The following is a 24352-nucleotide window of genomic DNA, read 5'->3' as shown; positions in this document are numbered from 1 at the left end:
ATGATGATTTGCATAATTTTATTTTGTGTCCTGCAACTTTGCTGAAGCTTTTGTTTTAACTAGATTTTTTAGTTGATTCTCTAGGATACTCTAAGTATACCATCATATGATCTTCAAAGAGTGATAGAATTGTTTCCTCATTGCCTATTGTGATTTTTTTTCAATTTTCTTTTCTTCTCTTATGATTATTGCTAGCATTTCCAATACAATATTGAATAATAGTAGTGATAATGGGCATTTTTATTTCACTTCTGAGGTTATTGAAAGGGCTTCTAGTTTATCCCAATAATAGACAATGCTTGCTGATGTGTAAGGGTTCTTTTAATGGGCTGGCACAGAGCAACAGGAGGTTTGAGTGGCCCAGAAGTAATTTTCGATGGCTAGGGACTGCCCCATGGGAAAGGCTCTTGTCATATCTAGATAGCTTCATAATAGGAGATGGCTCCCTCATTGATTGGCTGTGTATGTGATCTCACAGACCCTTTTTAAGCCCACTGCCAGCAGGAAGTTGATCTCTTTATCCTGGAGTAGCTGAGCCAAGTGGATGGATAGCCAAGAGAAGTAAGGAGCTTGATAGTAAACACGTGGGTCTCTAGACCACGTGTTCACTAGGGAGTTAACAAGTCAGGGCATTATGTAAGCATATATAATAAAGACTTCAAACTTGCACATGGCTGTTCTCGAGCATCTATCAGTTCTTAAACTATCATTCAAGAATCATAGCCAGAGATCTCTGAAGGCCTCAGAAGAGGCAAGCCAGGTAGAATTAGTTCACACTGCAAAGGTCAGTGGCCAGAGATACTCTGACGCCCTGGGAATTAGGAGAGACTAGTAGTGTGAAATACTGGGTAACACTAGGGCATTCACAGATGAAGTGACTGCTCAGGGTTAAGTAATAAAATGATATTTTACACTGATGCTTTTATACAGATGCTACTTCCAATGATTTCTAGTGTTTTTAAGAAAAATGAATGTGTTGTATTTGGAAAGCTTTTTCTGCATTTTTTGAAATATATGATTTTTGTTGCCTTTATTATTGACACAGTCATTTATGCTGGGAATTTTCCTAATTTTTAATTCCTAATAAAATTCCTACATTCCTAATAAAAATTCTACCTAGTCATAGTGTACGATCTTTGTTATTGCTGTAATCTTCTTGCTAGTATTTTAATTTTTTGCACCAATATTCATTAATGAAATTAGTCTATAGTTTCAGTTTCCTTCCTTCCTTCCTTCCTTCCTTCCTTCCTTTCTTTCTTTCTTTCTTTCTTTTTTTTTTTTTTTGGTTCTTCCTGTCTTAGGTATCAAAATATGTTTTTATTGTTGAAGGCATTTGGTAGGTCTCTACCTATTTCCCAAATATTTTACATATTATTGTAATGATCCTTTAAATGAGTAATAGAATTCACTTGTGAATTCATCTTAATGTGGTGGGTTTTTTCCTCAGAAAACTCATTTATGCCTCATTCAATTTCCTTTTCTAAGATACATTTATTTAAGTATTATATATATATATATGTATATATAAGTATATGTACATATATACATATATATATCAGATTAACAGAAGATGAAATAGAATAGTTAAATACACATACACACACACACACATATATATTCATCCATTTCACTTAGATTGTCAGATTTATTGGCACATGATTGGGCAAAATAGGTCCTTATATTTAATTAAATTTCATCTTTATTGGTGGAAAATTTATCCTTTTTTTTTTTTTTTTTTTTTTTTTTACTTTTGATACTGGCATTTAAAAAAAATCAAATTAACTAATGTCTTATCTGTCTTACTTCAATGGTTTTCTTACTTTCACTTTTCTTTATCTCTCCTTTGATTTTCAGGATTTCCAAATTAATATTCATTTGGGGATTTTTAAATTTATTCTTTATCTAGGTTTGTTTGTTTTGTGTTCATTAACTACATGCCCAGTTTATTGATATACTCTATAATTCTTTTTTTTTTTTTTTTGGGGGGGGGGAAGCAGTAGATAGAAAGTTTAGTCTGGAGTCCAAAGATCTGAGTTGAATTTCACTTTCAGTCACTTACTACCTATATAAACCTGAACATAATACTTAACTTCTCAGGTTTCTTAACTTTAAAACAGAGATAATAACTACATCTACATCTTAGGATGGCTATGAGGATCATAGGCGACATTATTTATAAAGTGCTAAGCGAAGCACTTGACACATGGAAGCACATATTAAGTCCTTGTTCCCTACATCCTTTCTTCTTTTCCTCTTCTCAGCCTTGTGAAATCTGGCTTCTAATCTTACATAAAATTAAAATATTCACTACAAGTTTAGCAATAATCTGTAAGGTGCTAAATTGAATGTTTTACTCATTCCTCTGTAGCTTTAGGCACTATTGATCACCTTTTGGTCCTCCCCTCACCTGGGATTTTGACACCAAATTATTTTTTTTCTTCCTGTTTTACCACTCCTTTTCAGTCATTCTCATTTTCTGGATCGTTATCCATGCCTTGCTTCCTAAACACTGGCATCCACCAAGGCTCCAGCATGTGATTTGTCCTTTTCTTTTTCTATAGCTTCTCTCTTCATGATGTCCTCAGCTTCCACAGATTTTGTTAGCACCTTTACAAAGATGTATCTGCTGAACTCCAGTCCTACATCAACTGTCTTTGCAGGTATTTTATTTGATATTCTTTAAATTTCTCAAACTTAACATGCCTGAAATGAAAGTCATCTCATTCCTTCCTATTTTATTTGAAAGCTTCACCATACTTTAAATCACACAATTTCAAAATGTCAGAATTGTGTCAACTCTTCTTTCTCCCTCATCAACCACACATGGTTAGATGCCATATCTTTCCCATTCTCCCTTTGCAGCATCTCTAATATTTATCCTTTTTTTTTCTATTCACAGAGACATTCTTCCTCCCCATTCAAGTCCTTCATTCCCTCTCACTTAGATTATTCTTATAGTCTTTTCACTGAACATTCACATTTCAGACCTTCTTGTCTTCTAAATCATCTTCCATAGAAGTATTGAAGTATTTCCCTAAAATACAGATCTGACATTATTATTCTTCTCTTCATAAAATTCCAGTCCCTATGAGCTGCATTTAGGATCAAATAGAAACTCTATAGTTTGGTATTCAAAGTCCTCTACTTTATGTTTCCAGCCTACCTTTCCAGACCTATTGCCTCTTACTCCCTTGTCACATACTCTATGTTCCATCTGTCCTCCATACAAGGAAAGCATATTGTTTTTCTCCTTTTTGTTTCTTGGAATAAGTTATCCTTCAAAATTCAGTCCAAATGCCATCTCCTATGGGCAGCCTGCCCTGGTACTAGAACTTATGATAATGCCTAGAAATTAAGTAAATATATTCCCATATAGGATGACTCAATATTTAAGAGTTTTTCAGGCTTTCTAAGTGATTTAAAACTTTATTTATTATCTACTTGTTTATTTTGCCCTGGATAATTGAACTTTCTAACATGTTATTTTTTAAATAACCAAATCAAGAGTAACAAAAACTGGATTCTAATATTGACTCTGTAAGTTTTTGCCATGATTCATCTTCTTTCTGGACCTTTATTCATTTATAGAATAAAAATGTTGTACTCAATGACATTTAAAAATAAAAGTAAAAAATAATATTTTTTTAAAAAGGACTTCAACAAAATTTCTCTCAGCATCTTTTTTTTCCCTTTTAGCATCATAGAATTTTCATATATATGACTTATCTCAGTATATTTTCTATCTGTAAATAAAAGTAAACCAACCAATCAATGAGGCAGTAAGGATTTATTATGTATCTACTATATATCAGACACTGCAGTAGACATGGATGATAAAAGGGAACAAAAAAAAATGAACTAATTCTTATCCTCGTGGAGTCTACATTGTTTCAGAGAAAGAAACAAGTTGATATATAAGTACTTATAAGATATACAAAATAAATATTTTGGAGAGTGGAGCAGTTGCATCTATGGAGAATAGGAATGGATCCACATAGTAGGGATCACCTATATCTCAGCAAGAATTTCCCATTTTTCCCCAGTGAGAAAGTGGCCCACAAAAGAAATGTTTTCGCAGAAAATTAGGAAAATATTCATCTGAATTTGATGTCTAAAATCATGCACTAGTAACATGGTAATAGATTCGGTGTGCTTTCACTTTAGAATGGTAGATTCTCAACTGAAATTAGGATACTTAATTAGTTGGCACATGTACCTACTTATTCCACAAAGTGTCAGGTGAAGAACCAAGTTTTGTTTATTTTTTCCGGTAAATGATTTTAGGGAAAACAAATTGTTAATTCCAGAAGCAAAAAAAAAAAAAATGCTACAACTTTTGGCACAAACAATGACAAAAAGTACAACGGGTGTTAAATAAAACCAACTTTAGAAACATTCATGTGATTCTCTGAGATGAATTCAGTGATGTAAATCAGACACTTGTTCTTTTAATGTCTCCAAATTAATTTTTAGAAAGCAAATCATGATTTCTTTTTAAAGAAAAAAAAGATGAGAATAAAAAGAGAGAAATAAAGGCAGGATAGAAGGAATGATACGTAAACAACAGAGGCTATTGGGTATTCTACAATTTGCCAGCTCAAGGTTTCGCTTCAAAAATAAGTCCTACAGGTCGTTGCTCTATCAATCTCTCACCTCAACTTCTTCTAACTAATTCTCTCCTAGCATCACCTGTTCCTGAGAATTGCAAGACTCCATATGAGGCAACTAGAGGCTGTTTTAAAGAGAGCTCCAGCTGGAGGCGAGACCCAGAGGAAAAATAAAGCCTTCGGCTAAAGACTTCATCTCTTGACTTTGAAGACTGGCTTTCTTATTTCTTATCTTCAAGTATCCATTGTGGCTTTAATCATAGGCAGCATTTATATAGGTAGTATTTCAAGATTTGCGACCCACTTTACTTATATTATCTCATTTGATCCTTAGAGCAAACTTCTGAGCTAGGTGCTATTATTAGCATCATTTTAGAGATAAGAAAACTGAACCGAGAGAGGTGCATGAATTGCCCATGATTATTCAGCTAGTTAGCATCAGAAGCAGGTTTTGAACTTACATCTTTCCAATTTCTAGACCAGCACTGTCTGCTGGACTGTCTACAGGATATATGTAAACAGGATTTTTCTTTACAAAACACTTTTCCTTTGCAGAGACTTTCTAATAGACACCATATCTAAGGAAGTATCTTTGTTATCATCTCCATTTGGCAGGAAGAAATTGAGATTTGACATCAAATGTGTGAGTAGGAAAAAAAACATGGTCATGTTGATCCTGGGCCAATGTATACATGTTTATTTTATTGCACTCACACACACGTATGAATGCATATGCACATTATTTTACTTTGGGGGCAGGGGAGAAAGACACAGAAAGACACAGAGACAGAAACAGAGAAAGAGACAGAGACACATAAAAAGACAGGGATATAAAGACAAAGAGAGACAGAGAGAGACAGAGAGACAAAGAGTGAGATTTAGTATTATAAGGCCACTAAAAATCCACATAGGTCAACTTTCCTATTTTGTACAGGAGGATACTAAGATCCAGGAAAGGGAAGTCAAGTCATATAATTAGTAAACGAGATCTCTGGGATTGGAATCCCGGTCTTCTGAATGTAAATTTAGCATTTTTTGTTGTTAGTGTTTGTTGCACTGTGCTGCAAGGAGCTGTAGAATTGGTATAGAAAGAAAAAAAAGAGAAGGCACACCACAGTTTCTAGTATTTCCTGCCCCCTGATATTTTAATTTTGCAAAATCAAATGAGCACATAGTTGGGTACAGCACAATGGATGGAGACTGGGACTTTGAATTAGCAAGTGTCGGTTCAAATCCTGCCTCAGAACATAGAAGCTGTGTAAGCCTAGCTAAATCATTTAACAATATTTTGTCTTAGCTTCTTCACCTGTTAAATAAGATTAACCAAAGCAACCCTTTCTCAATATTGGTTTGAGGATGAAATGAGATTAGATAGATACAATAGTTTGGGAATCTGATAACTTGCTATTTAAATGTTTACTAGAGTGACAAGAATTACAATTTTCCTCCTCAGTTTTAAAAATCTTTTGATGAAAGAGGTAAAAAAGAGATAACAAAAAGGGGCTAAATGAGTCACCTTGGCAAATGCCAAAAAAGGGAGAAATACCAGAAAGATTCTTTGCCATTTGCTAGACCCTGCCAATTTCCCTGGGTTGAGGATCTTTCAGTGGGATGTATGACTTTCCTGGCTGAGGAAGCAAAGAACTTTTATGAAGCAAACAACAAATGTTTTTCAAACAAGGAAAATTATATACAAGAGGATCCTGGGTTGTATTTGATTTTCCTTTGTCCAGCAAAACTCTCAATGCCAAACCAAGAACACATTAAAGGAAACCAAAAGTTTTATTTCTTAGAAAACTCTCTTTTTCTCTCTCTCTCTGTCTGTCTGTCTGTCTCTGTCTCTCTGTCTCTCTCTCTCTGTCTGTCTCTCTTTCTCTGTCTCTCTATCTCTGTCTATCTCTGTCTCTGTCTCTCTGTGCGTGTGGGTGTGGGTATGGGTGGGTGTCTAGTTGGGTCTTTAGCTCATTTCCTCAAGCCACAAACATTTTCATTTTCATCACTTACAGAAACACACACACACACACATATATGACAACATGGGGTAACTAGGTGGCATAGTAGATAGAGCATTAACTCTGGAATAAAGAGAACCTGAGTTCAAATCCAGCCTCAGATACCTGATACTTAATAGCTGTGTGATCTTTGGCAAGTCAGTGATACCAGATTGTCCTATCATAGTGGCACAGAGTCAGGGTGGGGTATTGCAGAGACAGAGGAAGAGGAGGGAAAGAAGAAGGGAGAGACAAAGAGGGAAGGAATGAGGGCAGGAAAGACAGATGGATATAGAGTGAGAGAGAGAGAGAGAGAGAGAGAGAGAGAGAGAGAGACAAAAAGAGAGAAGAGAGAGGGAAAAAAAAGAAGAGGAAGAAACATGGAAGGGCAATAAATATTAGATCCTGGAAGGCAAAATGTCTCCATTTTTCTTTGTACTGTCTCAATGTTTTAGCACAGTGAATGGTATAGAGTAGGAGCTTAATAAGTGCCTGTAAAATAATGATCATATGAATAAGTGAGTCATAGTATTCCAGATATCTATTTTTTTTAAATAAAGCAGCAGCTTTTGAAGTGTATGTACCTTCAGAAGTTAAGGTGTTAGATCCAAATTCTACCAGACTCCCCCATTTCTTTCTCTCCCCACTTCCCCCTGCATGGTCCTGTGAATAAAGGGCTTTCCATCCATTGTGGTTCTTAAGCTTTCAATCATTCTGTCTGGCAGGTATTATGTGAATATTATCCCATTCAGCAACTTGCCTGTGGAAAATGACTTGCCTGTGTTTCCACACCTTAGAAGTTATAGAGGAAAGAATAAGAGTAAAGAAGACTTTATTTATCCACTCTATGCTAAATGTAAAGGATTAATGTTCAGTCTTTGTTTTCCATTTTATCAACCTCAGCACACAAAGGGAAGTTGAAAGGAGGCTCAAGCCAGCAGAAGCAATGGCAACAAAAATCCATGCTGGTCAGGATAGAAGGACCTGTCTTTTTCGGGGAAATCCTGGGCCCTCAGTCAGAAAGATTACATCCACTCATTTGACTCCAACTCAACAACTCTCTTCTTAAAAACAAACAAACAAACAAAAAACCCAAAAATTATCATTTCCATTCTCCAAATAAAAATAAAATGAAACAAAAACAAGATTTGTCCTGTTTGAAATACCCATCTTCTCCCCAAACACACACACACACACACACACACACACACACACACACACACACAAATGCATAAGACTTTATGTGCTATTTTTTCCTGAGAAAAGAGATTGTGCATTAAGACCTTGGCCCTATTATTCCATTTCCATTGGTTCCTGTTGAAATAGGAATCAAACCCCAACTGGGACTTCCCCTGTGCCTAATTTTGCTTACTTGAAAAAGATTTGTTGTTTACTCTGTGGAGGCCCAAGAAAGTTCAACCTCCTCCAAATCTTGATTCCTCAGAAAGGCTTCTAATTTGTATTCTTCTAATTTCTAATTGTATGACTGCTTCATAACATCTATGTCCTTCTCCTTTGGATACTTGCCAAGCAGAATTATAAGCATTCATGTTAGATATAAAATCTAGAGTAAGTTCTCCAAGTGAAACCTCATTTCATGGAGTGGCTTAACTTATTGCTCTCACCAGAGGGCTTCATGGACAGTGAAGAACAGCAAAGAACCAGGTCATTAACTTTAATGTTAAAATATATATATATATATATATATATATATATATATATATAAAGTGACTACTATGTACAAGGCCAGCTTTGTCTTCATCACAATTTGGACTAAAATCATTTCTGCATACTATACTACTACTTCAAGAACCAAGAGTTTCATTTCAGATTTTGTCTCTAACTGAGCCATTGTCCAGTTTTAATCTAGAAGGCATCTTTCTTCCCTTTTCCCACTATTGTCACTACCTGCTTGAGAAAAATGTCATGGGAAACCTGCCTTTTTCTCTAGCTATACATAATAAAACTCTACATATCCAATTTTGTTGTTATCCAATTATATCTGACACTTTGCTACTCCATTCGGAGTTCCTTTGGCAAAGATACTACAACAGTGTTCCATTTACTTTTCCACCTCATTTTGCAGACAAAGTAATTGAGGCAAACAGGATCAAGTGACTTGCCCAGGGACATATAGCTACTAAGTATCTGAGCTTGCATTTGAACTCAGGTCTTCTGGACTCCAGGTCTAGCACTTTGTATTGCACCATCTAGTTGCACTCTGAAACACAAGGCTAAGCCTGATCCAATTCATTTTAATGGATTAATGTAAAATCTGTTTGATTAAAATAAAAAGTTCAGAGCATCTAAGGGGGACATTTTGGCAGTCGTTTTTGTGGGGAAAAGTTTTATTGAACTACAAATCCAATATATACCAATAGTGGAAAGTGGTAGCTAACAGAGCTGTTCCTTTATTGGCCTTCATTGGGAGAGGTCAAGAACAGGAGTAAGCAAGTGAGAGTCCCTTTGCACATTTCCTCCAAGCATACATTGTCTCTTGTTCTTCTCCAGATGCCACGGTTTAGGAAAGAAACTGAGATGCTAAAAAGTGTCCAGTGGAGGCTAAACTCAATGGTAAAGGCCTTTGAAGGGATATCAAGTGAGGATCAATAGGATAAATTGACTAATTTCCCCCTCTTTGGTAAAAAGAAGATTTAAAGGACACATGATAAGGATTTTTTAAGCAGTGAAATGTTATAAGATGAAAAAGATAACTTTAGATTTAATGTATTTGGATCTGAATCCATCAGTCAGTATATACAAAAGTGCCTACTATGCAACCAGCTATGTACTAAGAACAAGTACTATGTACTACTTCCTCACTAAAGGAAAGGCAAAAGTCAGTCCTGTCTTTGAGGAGCTCACAATCTAATGGGGGAGACACAATATGCAATACTATATATATAAACTGTGTGTATGGGTATATAATGATGATATATATATATATATATATACATATATATATATATGTTACCATGATGTGTGTATGTTTATATATATGTAATATATATATATATAGTATATATTTAAATATACTGAATATTTTATGTATGACAAAAACATATATATCTATAGAGAGAAAGAGAGAGAGTATATGTGTATATGTGTATGTGTGTGTGTGTGTGTGTGTATCTTCAAGATAAACCAGATATACTCTTAGAGAGATGGCACTAAGACACTGGACGATTGGAATGGTCTTGCTAAAGAAGGAATATTTCTTCTTTATTTTATATTTGACATTTGAGTTTTGATTTGATTTTTGATTTTGATTTTTTGAATTTGAAATTTGATATTTAAAGGAAACCAAAGGGCAGGATGAATATTAAAATATTTTTGGACCTGTAGGACATTCAGGGAAAAAAAAAAAAAAAAAAAACAAACTTTTGAGTTGAGAGATTATGAAGGGCTTTGAAATCTAAGTGGAACATGCTCTATTTGAGCTTGGAGGTGATAGGGATCTCCTGGAATTCTTTAAGCAGGAGGATGGCATTGCCTATCCCAGCTGAAGGAAAAACAATTTGACATCTTAATGGAGTATGGAGTGCAGGGAGAGCATTGTGACAGGGAGAGCAAAATGAAGTCCAATACAGTCATCCAGGCCTGAACTACTGAGATCTGCTTGAGAACAGGGACACAGTCATAAGACTCAAAGAAATCCACATAAGAGTTGAGACAAAAGAAGAATTAATAGTACTTGGCAACTGATGGGCAATTGAGGCTGAGAAAGTAAATATTCAAGAATGATAACTAGATTTGGGAGTCTAAGTGTCTGGAAGCAGTGTGGTGCTTTCAAGATATGGTTTAAGTGGAACAAAAGATGATCGATTCTGTTTTTAACATGCCGGATTTAAACCTGGAAAGCCAGTTGAAGATGTTTGAAAGACCCTAGGAGATATGAGACTAGAGATCGGCAAAGAGCTTACTTTAGGGCCAAAGAAGTAGTTTGGAGAATCCTCAGCATAAAGATTATAATTGAATCCTTCAGACCCCAAGACATCATCTAAGGAAATAGGATATGGAGACACGAGGAGCAGAGAGGAAACAAAGAAAGGCCAGAGATTTAGGGGATACAATTATTATTTTTTAAACATCAAGCCTATTTTTTTTACTTTCCAACTTTCACCAGGAACATTATTTGAGAGAACTTCTGAGAGAAAAAAAAAAGTTAATGCTTATTCACTCATTTATTTATGGCAAAGATATTGGAATTAAATGATTTGCCCAGGATCACGTGGCTAGTAAGTGTTTAGTATCTGAAGTCATATTTGAACTCGGATCTTCCTGAGTACTCTGCTCCATCTAGCTGCCTTAAAATTGTTTAATATTATATATTGAAAATAACTTATAGTTCCTAATAAATAGAACATATGCATCAAAGAGATTTAATTTTTGCCCCTTTGGAGGTGTTCAAGAAAAGGTTTGATGACCGCATCTTGTACAAGAGATACTTTTGGAGGGGGTTTGCTTGTTTAGTTGACCTGAACCATTTCCTAACTTTAAAATCATGTGATTCTGTGAAATAGGGTAAATCAAGTTACTCTAACTCTAGACTCAGCCACTTTCAGGCAGAGCCTGACTTATTCTGCTTTTTCTCTAGGGGTCACATCATAAGGGATTGGATTGCTCTGGAGTGCAATCACTGGAGAAAGGCAACTTCTCTTAATACCCCTTAGTAGTTTTCCCATTTCCTCTTTCTGCAATATTTTTCCCCCTTTGTATAATGATGTTGGCTAAGGCACATCCACCACACAGCACTCATACTACAAATGTGTGAAAATCAATACCACTTGCCTGATTTGCTTGTTGTGCCTGACAGATGGACTGATGCGAGCCTGAGGCCTTCTGAGATGGAGGCTACACCAATCTGAAGACAGAATTGGAATTAAATGTTTCTCTTCTATTTCCTCCTGAGAAGCCTTGTGCCCAATAGTACTTAGCTTCCCTTCCCTCCAAACACCATCTTCCCTTACACATGGCTGTTCACTTTTTTTGAGTAGGGACATATAGAGTAGAAAGAGCTCTCCTATCACTGACAAGATATAGACATCTGGAGGGAAAATGTGGATTCATTGTCAAATACTATCTTGATTCTGCCTTTTATTCACCTAGAGGACCTTGGAGAAATCACCCCCCTTCTCTGTGCCTCAGTTTCCCCCTCTGTAAGATGCAAAACTTTCACTAAATATCTAAGTATATTTCCAGCTTTGGAAAGTAGAATATAATATTGAATGGTGATTAGTTGATTTTTGAAAACATGTTAAACTTGATGTTGAAAAGCAATAATAACAATTCCATTAAACATTTCTCTCCTATGTGACTGTATGAATGCATAATTAAACGTAAGTCTGGTTCCAAGGTAAGATGTGTCTGTGTCTATTGCCCAAGGATTACCCTAGCTGAGTTCAAAGAAGATCTTTTTTTTTTTTCAGCCATAGAAAATTTTGATACAATCTATTAGAGAGATGGGGCACCATTACAAAGTCCAAAAAAAAAATACATTTTGGACATGTCTTAATGAGAAATTTAATCACTGTATGCCTCAGTTTCCCCATCTGTAAAATGAGGAAAATATTCCCTCTAACAGTTCCATCTTTGAGTTGTAATGAAGCTCAAACAAGATACTATTCCCTTAAATGTATCTACAAGACTGGCAGCAACCTAAAGGGAGACTTCTGGTCTCCCTTCCTCCTTTTTTGAAAGAGACAGACTCAGAAAAGTTAAAATACTTGCACACACTCATATAAGGAGAGCCAGAATCCCAACCCAGATCTTCTGTCTCCTTATCCCTTGCTGTCTAATCTGAACAAAGTGCTTCTTCTTTTGAGTGTAACTGAAGCTTCTAGGATCCCTCACCTGTCCTTAATAAGAAAGATGAAACAGGTAGTCTCTGTGTAATCATGAATGCTCAATTCCTTGTACTGCCAGGGACACAGGAGCTGCTGATCTGCTAGAGGCTGAAAACTTGAAAAAGATATGCAGTGACATAACCTTACCTTCAATTTCTGTCTCTGTGAAATGGGTATACTGAATTTTTTAAGGACAGTGTAAATTCTGATTCTCAATTTTATGTCATGAATTTTAATTATCGGCTTGAAACTAAAGAAAAAAAAAAAGGCGCTGTCTTTCATTTGGAAGATGTTGATACAATCTGGTCTGATCCCAATCACTTCACAAAAAGGATTAAGCTGCTATAAATTGAGGCAGCCAAGTGGCACAGTGGATAGAGTGCAGGGTCTGTAATCAGGAAGATCTGAGTTTTAATCCACTTAACCCTGTTGCCTCAGTTTCCTTATTTGAGCTAGAGAAGGAAATGGCAAAACACCCCATTATTTTTTGCCAAGAAAACCCCACACGGCATCCCAAAGAGTCATACACAACTGAAAGTAGAAATTGGAGGCCAAAGAATCGAAAGCACTTTCTTCACATAAATTCTCCTTTAGTAACTATTTGCTCCCAAGTCTTATATTTTATTTATGCGCCATGAAACACAAGTTTTTGACAAGAAGTCACATGCATTTCTAAGGGAAAGAAGAAGGAAAACCTTTTTGAGAATACAAGTTATCTTGTAGGAAATAAACCAAAATGGAGATTGAAAGCTGACTTCCTATTGTATTAAGCAACAGGAAGCAAACATTCTTAATGAGAATTTGTTTTCTTTCTTCAATTCATTCCTTCATTCATTCATTCCAAAAGCACTTATCGAGCCTATGATGTGCAAAGCAAAAAGCAAACAGTTGAACATGACCTCTGTGTAGAGATAACAGCAGTCATTTTTTTTTTTAAACATCCACATTGCCTGCCTCTGAATGTTTCTGACACTTTCCCAAAGTGTCTTCCACTTCATCAGACACTTTCTGTCTTCACACTGTCTAGCTGGGTTACAAAATCACACCCCGCAGCCTGTCTGTTAGGACAGGCTCTTTTTATATCAACCCTATTTAGAAGATTAAACATGAACACAGATCACTAGAGAATCCCACAGAAGCACATGAAAAGAGGAAGGAGAGGGAAGGGTACTTTCTGCAAAATGATTTGTTTTCTTTTTCAGTGTAAATGAAGATATTGCAAATAAGCATTTTGATGGGAAAAAATTGTGGGTGTGCAGTCATTTTGGTTGTGTCCAACTTTTTGTGGTGCCATTTAGGATTGCCTTGGCAAAGATATTGGAGAGATTTTCCATTTCCTTCTCTAACTCATTTCACTGATGGGGAAACTGAGGCAAACAATGTTAATAATGTGTTCAGGGTCACTCAGCTGGTAAATGAGGCTGGAGTGTGTTTAGGGAGAGATGATTATGGGAGGGTGGGAAGGTGCCCCTTGAATTTTCCCTAATTGTCAGAAACAATTAGATTCAAACCGTGCTGTAATGCTGGAGAAACGGAGGCAAGATAGAGATGAGAGAGTTTTTAATATTTTATTTGGATTTCTGAGAGGGAGAGATTTACTAGAACCAAATGGATCCATGGTTTCGTCCCAGGGCTGAATGAGACTATGGTCTCCAAGAATCTAGCAGCAAATGAATGTGAGTTCTCAATGACATATATATGAATGTGGCTCCAAGCTACCAGGGGATAGACTGAGGCAGGAGTGGAGCCAGAGTACTGAGAGCTGGAACGAACTATCAATCCCATTCTGACAGGGTGGGGAGAGACATCGGATGTTCTGATGACTTAAGAGGAGTTAGGAGCCAGGAAGTCTGAACTCATTATCTTGAGTTCATACATTTACAATTTATAACCTTAGAGTAACTAACTCTAAGTTATATCAGTCCTAATGATCGGGAGGGGGCTTGCAACCAGAGGGATTAAGGCAGAACAATTTAAGGAAACTGAGGCAGAACAATTGGGTAACTGAGGCAGAACAATTTAGGGAAAAAGGCAGAACAATTGGGGAAACTGAGGCAGAACAATTCAGGAAAACTGAGGCAGGAAAATTAGGGAAATCAAGTCAGGAAAATTAGAAGGGAACTGTGGCACAACAGTGCCTGACTAAATTTCCAACTACAAGTCTTTTGATATGTGATTTTTTTTTTCCTCTGTCCTTTTTTTCCTCAATAATTTACATGCCAGGCTCATAATCTTTCTTCAAATAATATATGTGAAAAGCACTGAGTATAGGGACTGACCCAACTCACGCTTTTATCAATCCTTATTTCCCTCCCTTCATCTTGCTCCCCAATTCATGCTTGTGAACCAGAGGGATTCCACATACTTATTGATTCTCCCTCAAATGGACTAACTTCCCAGTTCCTCAACTTATTATTTCCCACAAGTACTCCTTCACCATACTTCAGCTACATACACAAAGGTTATACTTTTGCTCTTACCATTCTCCACAAGGATTTCATTTTCATTTGTGTTCAAACTTCGAAATTACTTCATCTATTATGGGTTTTTTGGATCATCCCATCTTTCCTGCTTTGCAATTCCTGCTCTTATTCCTCATCATGATGTCAACTCCCTTCATCACTCATTTCTTCTATGTCATCACTGCATCAATTTTACTTGCTTGCCTTCTCTATTTAGACCCTTTGGTGGACAAATTTAACTTGACACTATTATCTTGTCTTGAGGCCCTTGCACCCTTATCTTTTCCCCAGTCTTGACTTTCCAAGCCCCATATTGGCCTTGCATTGTTTGTGTCACCTGTTGCCTCATTGCTAATCGCGTGCTACTGAAAAAAAGCTGGAACTATTCATGAAAACATTAAATGGGTTCACTACTAATTTATGTTACATGATCTCAACTGGGTCCTCACTATAGCAAGACAATTTTGCTAAACATCCCTAATCAATTCAGGGTCCAACCAACCCATCAGAACCACTCTTCCTAACTCCTTGACCCTTTCTCATGATTGTGATTTCAGAAGAAGTATTTTATAGCTCCATAGAGGATAGATGGGAGGTGGGGAGAGACTAGAGGAAGAGAAAGGAAGCTATTGTGATGATTCCAGAAAGAGGTGATGACATCCTGAACTAGAGTGCTGTCCCTGTGAGAAAGAAATGAAAAATGGATACAAAGAAAGGCAAAAGAAAAGAAAACAACATTAAGAAGAGTCAAAGAGTTAACAGCAGAGACAATAGGTTCTGTTTTGGAGAAGTGTGAGAAATGTCTACAGCACATAGGTGAAGATATATATATATATATATATATATATAAGATGAGATATTGACCTGAATCAGGAGTCAGATGAGAGCTGGATATGAATATCTGGGATTTATATGCATAAGTAGGATAAATGAATGTATAGAAACTGAGGAGGTAAGAGGGGTCTCTCTCTCTCTCTCTCTCTCTCTCTCTCTCTCTCTCTGCGTGTGTGTGTGTGACAGAAAAAGAATCCAAGAGAAAAACTGAGAAACAGATTCAAAGACAAAGACAGTGAAAGAGAGTGAGACAGAAAGAGACATATACAATGATAGAGAGAATGAGTGTCAAACAGAGATAGAAATATATAGAGAGACAAAAAGATAGAGAAAGGAGGAAGAGGCAGAGGAACAGGAAAAAAAACAGTAGAGACAGAAGCAGAGAGACAAACAGAGAAACACAGAGAGAGGATTCACCTATTACAGCTTGTGGGAACAAGTAGAATAAACTGAACCTCTTGTACACCTAAAGGTCACAGGATCACACAGAATCCACACACATGCAACGTTTCAAGAAAACTTGGAGGTTTTCAGGTACAGTCCCCTCATATGGCACATGAAGAAATTGAAACCCAAAAGATTTAATCAACCTGCTCTATCTTACATGGCCAGTAAATAGGAAAACTAGCATTTGACTCCAGAACATCTGACTTCAACTCCATTACTTTATCTATAACTTAGATAATTTCTCATGAACACATTAACTTTTGTGTCACTTCTAAATTTTCTTTCCTCTATGGTTCGATTCTGCAAACATATATTGTATCTAGGATATACTGCAACATATCCAACATATAAAGGACTGTTTGCCATCTAGGGGAGGGAGTGGAGGGAGGGAGGGAAAAAAATTGGAACAGAAACGAGTGCAAAGGATAATGTTGTAAAAAAAAAAAAATTACCCTGGCATGGATTCTGTCAATATAAAGTAATTATTAAATAAAAATTTAAAATAAATAAATAAATAAATAAATAAATTTTCTTTCCTCTAGATTAAATTATTCCTAGTTCTTTATTTTATTTTTTATTTATTTTTTTTTAAATTTTCCCATAATCTCAAGTCACTTCATCATGCTGGTTGCCTCATTTTGGATTCTATCTTCCAGAGCTTATTACTGCAGGTTAGATGTGGTTAGTAGTATGAAGCTCAAGAAAGTTTGCTCTGTTTACAAATAATAATGATGAAGATTGAAAAGGGATGGAGGGGTTGTCTTTAAACAGAAGGGATTTTTTTTTTTTATCTTATTGAGGCTACCTGATTAGGGGCAAGTGGGTGTTGTATTGGATAGATCTCTAGGTCTAGTCAGAAAAACCTGAGTTCAAATCCAGCTTCAGGCATTTAATAACTATAGGACTCTTAGAAAGTCATTTAACCCTGTTTCTCTCAATTTTCAAACCTATAAAATGACTCAGAGAAGGAAATGGTAAACCACTTCAGTACTGTTGTCAAGAAAACCCCCAAAGGTGTCACAAAGAGTCAGGTAGGACCAAAATGACTGAACAGTAACAACAGCAAAGCTGTATTTCAGGTAATGAAGACTATCCAATGTGTGGATCTCTGCTCTCTCAAAGGACACAGTGATTGACAAGGAAACACATCCCGACTTCATCATCAAAGAATCTGAATTTCATTCCTGACATTGCCACTTAGCACCTGTGTGAACTTGGACAAGTCACTTAGCATCTGTTGGGCCCATTTTCCTACATAAGATGAGTAGATTGGATTCAGTGATCTCAAGGTTACTTCCAGTTTCACATCTGTGATTCCAGGAAATGAACAAAAAGCCGCGCAGGTTTATGTCTGTGATGCATAAGTGCTCTCACTGCCCCCAGATATTTCCATTTGACAAAGCCAAGAGCAAATTCCAGGTCAGCTTTTGTAGGAAATGTTGGCAAGAGTGTTTAGCATATGAAGGAAGTGACTGTGTGAAACAGCTCCAATTATTAATTCATTAGCATTCAGTCCCACTGCCTTGCATGAATAATTAAAAAAAAAAAAAGACTGGAAAAAGAAAGCAGATAAAAGTTTCTGTTTTTATTCTAATGAGTGTTTGTGGGTGCCAAGATACCATTATAGAGCCATAGAAATATGCAACATTAGAGTCACAGACATATGAAGATATAAATATAGTAGATATAGATGTGTATGAGGCAAAACAAACAAACAAAAGCAAGTTGTTTATTAACCACAAGGGGAAAAAAAGGCAAGTGATGATAATTTTGCTCTGCCCTCTAGCATTTTCTTAACAAGGTTATAATTTCAATGCATGCCTCCAGGATCCCTTTAATAATTACACTGCTAATCCACTCTCACAATTCCACATGCATATGGGAAAGAAAAATAGCAAGTTGTTCTTTATGAGAAAATTTATGAAGATTATTGCAGACATTTTTGTTTAACAGTCTGCATTTAGAAATTTCTTTAGAGAACATGACCTAGACAAACTTGCCGATACTGGTTCTGAGGTTAGTCAATATGAGCTGTGTTTTCTGGGCTTTAACTAAGGAGGGGCAATCTGGGTTTTGATCTATGGTGCTTTCTTATTCCCATCCCCATTCTTCATGTATTCTCTATTCCACCCTATCTAAAGGAGGGAAAGGGAATAGAGTGGCTGCATTCAATCAGCCAGTCAATGTATGAGCATTTAAAAAGCATTTATTATGTTAGGCAATGTTTTATATGCTAGGGATACAAAGAATGGGGAAGGGAAGAAGTGTTCCTGCCCTTAAGGAGCTTACTGTTTAATGAGGAAATGGCTGGTGAGTTTGAGCATGGTAATGACTAATCCAGATCGGTTTTTCTGGAGATATATTGCTTCTCTGTACAAGGTTGACCCCAAGAGGAAATGTCCCACAATTCCCAGACAGAAATGAAGAAAACACAGTGGAGATTTGGGAAAGAGTCCTCTAGATCATGATTGCCCTTTTCACAAAATAAATAGCATTTGCTCTGGAATCCAATATTTACAACTACAGCTCTACCTCTCTGGCAAATGAGTTGAGATTATTTGAAATCATCAAAGTGAGTCTATGAATAGTTGTATTTTTCTACATTGGAATACGTGAACATCTATTTAAAGTTACTTTTAAAAAAGTACCCTGAATGTTTATATGTGGCATTTTACAGGATCTACAATGGTGAGTTTCACACTTTTTGTGTCATCATTAGATTCATATTTAAATGTCCAGATTTTTAAAGATTTTAATTTTTGAAGCTAATCAACAATTCTTGATTCAAAATAAGTGACTGAAAATTTTGCTTCTTGTGGCCAAAGATTGGATAGATTACAAAGGAGACAGTATAATATAATGGGAAAAAAGCATACCCTTTCTTATGGTGAACTCATGGTTCCCATGGGTCCAATTATCATCTCTATGTAATATCTATTAAAACTATATACCCAGTCCTTGTTTCTAGTCTTATATCATCAACTACCTCTTGGGAACTTTCAACTGGATATTTGAAATACACACTATATCTATCTTATAAATACTTAAGTGTTCATTAGAGCAAAACAGAGATCATTGTGAAAATGAATTCTTTGAGGAAGGAGACTTGGTATTCTTCACTCCTAAAATATCCAATTCTTAGGTCAAAACCTGACACGCACAGTAAGCACTTAACATGTGGTTATTGATGAAGATGATAATGATCATAAGAAGCTGTTCATTAGATGACCTGGAATCATCACCAATTCATTTCCAAAACAGATTTTGAGATATGTTCACTCCATAATCCTATCTTTTCTGAACTTCTCTAGTTCTGAGAACAACTCATAACTATGGTGTTATCTTGTGTATTCCATTTCCACAAATTCTATTTTATTCGAACCTTATTTTTTCCCCCTTGAACTAATTTAGAACTTCATAATCTCTTACATAGTCTATTACAATAATCTCTTATTTGTTCTCTACACCTCAAATCTCTTCTCATATTTATCTATCCTCCTCTTCTCACAACACTCAAAGATTTTCTTTGAGGAAAATTCCAACACATTATTAATTTCTACAACTAAGAATCTCCTCTTCAAAAAAAAAATGTATCAAGAATTTCTTAAAAATAGATCATTCCTGGTCCTTCCTAATATGCTTGCCTTTTCTCTTCATAGTTGTCTTTGACCTTCTTTGCATGCATAATGTGTAAACCTATGTGTAGACATGCCATTTCCTGCTGGAATGCAAGGTTTTTGAAGGCAGGAACTGTTACCTGAATGCCTTTTTTCTTGAATAAATCAGCATAGATAAATTCAATTAGTTTGTTGAATATTTGATAATTTATTATTTGAAATTTATACAATTTATAAATTATATCAAGACTTTTTAAACTGTGGGTTGTGATCCCCTATGGGGTTGTGTAACTGAATGTGGGGTCATGAAATTATGATTTATTAGCAGTAAATATTTAATTTGTATCTTTATTTTATATACCTATGTACCCAAGATCACATAAAAATTTTCTCAGACAAAAAGGAATTTCAAGAGAAAAAAGTTTTAGGAGACCTAAATTAGATGATTGATTCTTTTTCTTTCTAGTGACTCTTCATATTTGAATAACACTTTACAATTGTATTTATTATTCCTAATGGGCATAGATAAAGAGTTAGACATTGTGACCATTGAATCAAGAAGAGTTGAGTACAAATCTTAACTTGACAATAAATAGCTATATTTATATACATATGTATAAACATATTTTGTGTATTTATATGTGTGTGTGTGTGTGTGTGTGTGTGTGTATATATAGAAAGAGAGAGAGAGAGAGAGAAGCAAAAATGAACAAAAAAAGAATCTGGTCATAGAGTTAATATGTGATAGGGAAGACTAAGACATTACACAAACTCAGAAGATGACAACAACGTCAAAACCCATGGACAAAACTTCCAAAATAAATGTGCAGTGGTCTCAAGTCCTGAAAGAAGTCATGGAAGAGCTCAAAAAGAATTTAAAAATCATATAAAAGAGATCAAAAGAAAGGGAAAAATGTTAGAAGAAGGAGAGAGACAGACAGAGAGAAAGACAGAAACAGAGAAACAAACAGAGAGAGGTGAAGGGAAACATGTTCCAATAATTGGAGAAAAATAAAGATGTGTGTTATTGTTTGTTATGTTGGCTCTCATCCTCATTGCCATGAAAACCCTTTTTGATCAACGGTATTGAGTTGGCTATGGCAAAAAGACATCTACAAAATTAGCTGTCCCCCAATTGTAGGCATTTGTCACCTAGGTACTTTCTAGGGCTACTATGGGTCCATGGGTGAAGAGAAAGCACATTCTACTTGGAGTCACACTTGGGTTTATAAACTGGCTTTGCCCCCAGCAACCCCGGGAAGTTCAGATAAACACTTGATCCCTTAATTTGTACAGTGAGAGTCTTAGATGGCAAGATCATTTAGGTTCCTTTCCTACAAATCACCTGACTTTGAGTCATTTTCTATAAAATGAGAATTATTCTGATTGTATTATCTCTTCCTCCCTCCCCTGGCCCATAAACATTTTTTTTTTCTTTTCTAGGTTTTTATGTCAGGACTAGAGAGATAAAAACAGTCCCTGCTTCCACATACATTACATACTATTTATTTGAAAAAAAAAACAAAACAAAACATGTACTTTGGAAATTAAATGTGAAATTCATATTAAGAATAGCCATTCTGGCATAATTACGTAAAATAAGATATTTATAAACATAAAACAGTATTATCAAATGGCAAGCAATTTGTAAAGCTTGAGGTGCCATAGAAATGTCCAAAATTACTATTATGCAAATCAACAATAATAGCATATCATCATATAAAGAATATTTGCTTTGGAGTCAGATCACCTGAGGCAGAAACCTGGATATGAATTCTTCATAACTATATGAACTTGAGCAAGGCCCTAAATCTCTCTTGACATGTTTTCCCTATTTGTAAAATGGGGAGGAGTATTGATTAGAGCACATTGAAGGTCACTTTTAACTCTATGTCAGTAAGTCTATTAAGTTCTTTGGTCCTCAGTTTCCTCAAATATAATTATATATATGGACATAGATGACCTTTAATGTCCTTCTAAGGTCTAGATTTAATTGTGGTCTTTAAGTATTTTTTTTTTTCTTTTTTTAATTAAAAGCAAAATGAGAAGCAAGTAGTCTTAGCGATCATCTAGTTAACCCTTTCCATTTATGTATGAGGACATTGAAGTCCAGAGATGAGAAATGTGGCAGTCAGTGAATAGATATTTGTAAAATATTTATTGTTAAATAGTAACAGGCATTATTAATTAAATTAAAATAATGGTTTTAGACAATGTGTTAAGTGTTGAGGCAAATAATAGTCTTTGCTTTCAAGGAGCTGAGGTTTTAAGAGAGGAGACGACATATAAATAACTAGGGATTTTATAGATATACCCACTTATGTATACAATACATATATATGCATATGTACACATATATACATGTATATATTTATATATATTATATATAGCTACACATATATGTATCTATGTAGCTATATTTCTCTTGTTGTTGTTGTTTAAGCATCGGACTATTTGGAAGCTCATTTGGCACTTTTTTTTTTTTTTTTTTGCCAAAGTTACTGGAATTATTTGCAATTTCTTTCTCTATCTCATTTTTGAGATGGGGAAACTGAGGCAAAGTGATGTTAAGTTATTTACCTAGGTAAAAAGGCTAGTATTTTTTTGAGGCAGGATTTCTTTTTGAAGCTATAATAGCCTTTTATTTTGAAAATACATGCAAGATAGTTTTCAATATTTACTCTTGCAAAACCTTTTTTCTCCTACTCCCTCCCATGGACATCAAGTAATCTAATATATGTTAAACATATACAATCCTTCTATACAATTTCCACCATTGTGGAATACAATTCTATTTCCACAATTATGCTACATGAGAAAAATCATATCAAAAAGAAAAAAAAAGGATAAATAAAACAAAAAGGAAGCAAAAAAAGTGAAAATACTATGTTGTGATCCACACTCAACCCCTACAAACCTCTATCTGGATATAGATGGCTTTCTCCATCACCAATCTATTGGAACTAGTCTGCAGCACCTCTTCTTGAAAAGAGCCATATTCTTCAGAGTTGATCACATAAATTTGTTGCGGTGTACAATGGTCTCTCGTTTCTATTCATTTTCCTTAGCTTTAGTTCATGTATGTCTCCCTAGGTCTTTCTGAAATCAGCCTGTGATCATTTCTTATACTACAATAATATTCCAGAACATTCACAGATCATAACTTATTCAGCTATTCTCCAGCTGATGGGCATCCACTAAATTTCCAGTTCCTTGTCACAACAAAAAGGATTGCCCACAAACATTTTTGCACATGTGAGTCCTTTTCCCTTTTTATCATCTCTTTGGGATACAGAGTCAATACAGACCCTGCTGGCGAAAAATAAAAATGGTATGCACAGTTTTATAGTGAGGCTGGATCTGGACTCAGGTTTTTCTGACTCCAGACTGTGCTCTCTAACCACTGTACCACCCATCTATCTAGAAATAGAAGGTAATTTCGGAGAATAGGTACTAGAAGTAATGAGAAAGGAGCAGAAGGGAGGAAAAACTTCCCTAGAAGGTTGGGTTTTCTTTTTATCTCGAAGGAAGCCAGGAAATCCAGGAGATCAAAGTGAAAAGAGAAAGTATTGTAGACATGTGTCATAGCCAATTAAAAATTGGGGGAGGGGGGGAGAGGGAGATTATTGGAAGAGCCAGTAAGCCAATACTCCTGGATAATTGAGTGTTGTAAGTGGTCATTCAGGGTGTGATCAGTTCATTCCAGATTCAAACTTGGACCTTATAAGGCCAAAAGCACTTAGGCATCCATAAGATTTTGCTGTTTTTCCTGAAATCTTTCTTCTAGAGGTTGGACTGTATATAATCTTTTAGCAGTCTTCAATCCAAGAAAAACAGTGAAAAGGGAAATTACAAAAAGGCTCCCTCTCTCTGTCTCTGTCTCAGTTTCTGTCTCTCTCTTTATGTGTATTATACATATATGTATGTATGTATATATATATATATATATATGCAAGTCCATATGCAAATATATACAGATATATACACATACACATATATGTGTGCATACATATATAATATACTATAATATTTATATATTGTATATATATATATGGATATCGTTAATGAAAAATAGATGAAAGAGAATTCTGTGTTCACTTACTCTAGCTGAAATGGAAAAGACTGATGGCTTTGGTGAGCTTTGGCTGGCATTTTAAAAGAGACTGAAATGACAGAGCTAAAAATCACAGAGACAAATCTGATCTTCCTCCAGGACTTATAACATATCTTGGAAACAAACAGCCAACTCAAACGATGTGACGCTTCTCATGGCCACTGCACTTCATTTGGGAGGCATAAGAATGTAAGGTTTATTTTCATCATCATATATAGTGTTTTATAAAAAAGATGAAAACTTCAGGGCATGACAGTCATATAAAGGACCTATTTCCTGAGAAGAAATCTAAAGCTGACAGCATCTGGGATTGAGGAAAGTCTCCCCTAGAGGTATAATGAAAATAAATGGGTTTTTAATGCTTTATCATTGAAGACTTCTTCCATTATTACTAATGAAAACAGCACCCGAACTCCTACTTCTCTACAGTCAGT

General features: G+C 35.6%; 1 protein-coding gene and 1 long non-coding RNA gene across 2 annotated transcripts in view; one reads left to right on the top strand and one right to left on the bottom strand.

Moving 5' to 3' along the window:
• Positions 1-24352, bottom strand: part of PCDH15 (protocadherin related 15) — an 859006-nt gene that overhangs the window by 764728 nt on the left and 69926 nt on the right. The gene's annotated exons all lie outside the window — the stretch shown is intronic.
• Positions 1581-7787, top strand: LOC127552151 (uncharacterized). The gene is made up of 3 exons (XR_007951274.1): positions 1581-2660; positions 4684-5250; positions 7502-7787. It is a non-coding gene; the product is annotated as an uncharacterized LOC127552151 (long non-coding RNA).

This window comes from Antechinus flavipes, chromosome 2 (genome assembly GCF_016432865.1).
Source record: "Antechinus flavipes isolate AdamAnt ecotype Samford, QLD, Australia chromosome 2, AdamAnt_v2, whole genome shotgun sequence".
Lineage (NCBI taxonomy): Eukaryota > Metazoa > Chordata > Mammalia > Dasyuromorphia > Dasyuridae > Antechinus > Antechinus flavipes.
Note: the sequence above shows the minus strand (reverse complement) of the source record. Positions and strands in the feature narration are given on the sequence as shown.